Source organism: Balaenoptera borealis, assembly GCF_965194805.1.
Source record: "Balaenoptera borealis genome assembly, chromosome: 11".
NCBI classification, from domain to species: Eukaryota; Metazoa; Chordata; class Mammalia; order Artiodactyla; family Balaenopteridae; genus Balaenoptera; species Balaenoptera borealis.
The window spans coordinates 109,673,277-109,677,119 of record NC_138868.1 but is presented as its reverse complement, the minus strand read 5'-3'; the positions used below and the strand labels follow the sequence as shown (position 1 = coordinate 109,677,119).

The window sequence follows — 3,843 nt, the reverse complement described above, 5'->3', positions numbered from 1 at the left end:
ACGCACACACACGCACACACACACGCACACACAGACACACACACACACACACACACGCACACACACACGCACGGTTCATTCTATAAACCCAAGGAGAGCTGTACCACACACACACACAGACACGCACACACACACGCACGCACGGTTCATTCTATAAACCCAAGGAGAGCTGTACCACACACACACACAGACACGCACACACACACGCACGCACGGTTCATTCTATAAACCCAAGGAGAGCTGTACCACACACACACAGACACGCACACACGCACGCACGGTTCATTCTATAAACCCAAGGAGAGCTGTACCACACACACACAGACACGCACACACACACGCACGCACGGTTCATTCTATAAACCCAAGGAGAGCTGTACCACACACACACAGACACGCACACACGCACGCACGGTTCATTCTATAAACCCAAGGAGAGCTGTACCACACGCACACACACACGCACACACACACGCACACACAGTTCATTCTATAAACCCAAGGAGAGCTGTACCACACACACACAGACACGCACACACACACGCACGGTTCATTCTATAAACCCAAGGAGTGTGCCAAGGACCCAGACAGAAAGGACACTTTCAGATACAGAGGACAAATACGAGCAAACGTAACTCAACCCAGGGCTGAAGGGGGTCTGCTCCACCAGCTAAACCTAGAGCCCGGTCGCCCCAGTACTGCCTGCCCCAGGGCAGAGATTCTCCTGCTGCACCCCTGGGCCGCAGGGCTAGTGGAAGAGAATGATGCCTCAGGAATTTGCGATGGCCCAGCAGGTCCAGCCCATAGTGTTTATTCACGGTTTTGGTGGTAGGGACCATTTACACAAACAGAGGGCAGGAGTGGAGGGAAAGGCCGCGGTGAACCAGGGCAGAGTGAACGGAAAAGGCTGGGATCACACAGGTGCCCTGGCTCTGCTGCGTCCCCTGTGTCTGCCCCACTTGCCTCACGCGACAGTCAGGTGCAAACCACGCTGGCTGGCAGGGCCACACAGCTGAGACGGGTCTCCTGGAAACAGCAGGGCAGATGCAGAAAAGGGAGACGGCCTGTGCCCTGTCTCTCCTTGGAAGGACCCCTCCCTTCCCTCCCCGGCTGGCAAAGAATGAATCCAAGAGTCATCAGGGTGTCCTGCCTTATTTTCCATCAACTCCATCTTTCTGATCTGTGACCTCTATGTGCAGGCTTTGGAAACAGAAAGTTTGCTCAGTCTTGTGCTGGGAATGAGGGGCCCCAGGGAGCACCGCTGTCAGCGAACGTCTTGTGGAAAATGTATCTAGTTGTTCCATAATTTACCTGCAGCCTCAGTGCATGAAGCCCTCTGGTAGCGGAGGGGCTGATCATGCAATGAGGCACCGTCCCCTCCGCGAGCTAATGATGCTTTCGGGGCAATGACAGGTGGGTAGGAAAAGGGGATGGGATGGGTCGGGGCAGCTGTGGTGCCCCCCCCCTCCCCCCCGCCGCTCCTTGCTCTTGGCCATTTCTTCTGTAGATCTGGAGGAAGTGCGTGGGCTGTTATCCATTAGGCTGTGCATCAGGCATTTCATCTAATTTCATCATGAAGATGTTACTCCATCAGATGCAGACGACGTGCCAGCAGAAATGTAGAAGGCCATTGTTATGTGTCAGCCAGCTCTCTGCGGGCCCCACCACCACCCGGCTGGAATAGTGGGCAACATGCAGGTTTGAAGGGGTGGCGCTGCCACACCAGACTGATCCTCATCGAGATGCCAGCTCTCCCCGCTTCCTCGTGAGCGGATCCTGCCGGGCTGTAAGCTTTGTGAGGGCAGGAGTCCTTCACGCTCCCTGTTCAACCCAGTGCTCGGAGCTTGGTGAGTGATCCAGGCGGGCGAATGAATGGGTCCCATCTGCCATGTTTCCCAGGCTACGTGTGGTGTCCAGGTTTCTTTTTATAATTCAGGTATAACTGACACATGGCATTATATTAGTTTCAGGTGTACAACATAATGATTCGATGTTTGCATACGATGCAAACCATGCCTCGCCTGTATGGTGCCCATGTTTTTTTAATTGAAAAATAGTTGATTTACAATGTTGTGTTAGTTTCAGGTATACAGCAAAGTAATTCAGTTATACATATATATGTGTACATATATATTTTTTCAGATTCTTTTCCCATATAGGTTAATAGAAAATATTGAGTATAGCTCCCTGTGCTATACAGTAGTTCCTTCCTGGTGATCTATTTTATATATAGTAGTGTGTTTATGTTAATCCCAAACTCTTAATTTATTCCTCCCCTTCCTTTCCCCTTTGGTAACCATAAGTTTGGTTTCTATGTCTGTGAGTCTGTTTTTGTTTTGTAAAGTTCATTTGTATCGTTTTAGGTTCCACATATAAGCGATATCGTATGATAATTGTCTTTCTCCGTCTGACTTACTTCACTCAGTATGATCATCTCTAGGTCCAACCATGTGGCTGCAAATTGGTGCCCGGTTTTTGAGACCAACTTACTTCTCAAAACTGAGACCTCCAGCGACCCTGGTCCACTCCTGAGGACTGGTCCTTACATTCGGATGAGGGATGGCGGAGCTCTGTGACTCTCAGCATAAAGTCATCTCAGCTGTGACCTGGCCTGTAAATCTGGGCTTATCTTCTGCAGCTTTCTGTGCCCCCTCAGCTTCCTCTTCTGGATAACAGAGACACTGCATTCCCTGCCCCATGCTTTGCTGTGAAGCTCGAATGAGGTGACACATGTAAAAGGGCTGAGAACGGGACCTGGAGCTTGGAAGCACTCGATTATTATTAGCCATTATAAAGTTCTAAAAAAGGACATTAATATTCTTTCTCTGTATTCGAGTGCTTTGTCCCAGTAACCTACTGGGGATATAGTTCCTCCAGGATTTGGCAATCTGCCTCTTAAGGGCATGATCCTACAACCAGCCCAAGAAGGATTGCTTACCTTCTTCCTTCTTGCCAAGATTTCCCACACTGTGCTCTCTCCTTGGAGCCCCTGGTATTTTATGAGGACCCTTGTGTCTGCCTGTGCTAGACCCAGAGATCTCTTATTTGTGGAGGTCATGTTTTCACAGATAATATTTTCTCTAGCTATCCAAACCTAGAGGGGCACCACGGGGTAGGAATTAAGAGTCCTGCCTCCAAAGCCACAAATATCAGCTCTGTCACTTTCTAGCTGTGAGACCCTGGGTGTATGAGTAACTTCGAACACCTCAGTTTTGTTCTCTGCAAAATAGGGACACTGAGTGTCCAGCTCATAGGATTGTTGTAAAAATTATACAGGTTGATTCCCATGAGGGGCTTAGAATAGCTCCCGCCTCATATTAAGTATTCAATAAATTGTAAATACTATTAATTGTAGCTACCATGTAACACACCCCAAACATACACAAACATGCAGCCATTTAATTAGAGGTAAGACTCCTCCCCATTCTATATCGTCTGCCTGTGGATAGCAGGTCATTCCCACGTACAAAGATTATGAGGCTGCCCTGTCTCTTCTTTTGCTGTGAAAATGAGTTTTATATTTTTAATGTTATATGACCTTGAAAATCAATCACAGCTCAGCATCTTGGAAGAGAAGGTGGGGAAACGGACCTCCCTTTGGCACTAGTTTGTCATCTTCTCCTACCACCCTTCTGCTTTCCTGTTTCAGACACTGGATTTCTAACATAAGCCAAAGAGAAAGTGTACCTGTCTGGGGTCATAAAACTGAGTTCTAGTTTTAATTCTTTCACAAATTAGTGTGTCACACAGGGAAAATCTCTTCCCTCTAGACTCCGGTTCCTGCATCAGAACAATGATGGGAACGTACTAGGTGCGGTTTTGTTCTTTCTCTGTTCTCAGACT

At 48.5% G+C, this 3,843-nt stretch overlaps 1 protein-coding gene across 5 annotated transcripts in view; it reads right to left on the bottom strand.

The window, feature by feature from the left end:
* The window catches only part of NTM (neurotrimin), a 935,126-nt gene that overhangs the window by 429,609 nt on the left and 501,674 nt on the right, over positions 1–3,843 (bottom strand). The gene's annotated exons all lie outside the window — the stretch shown is intronic.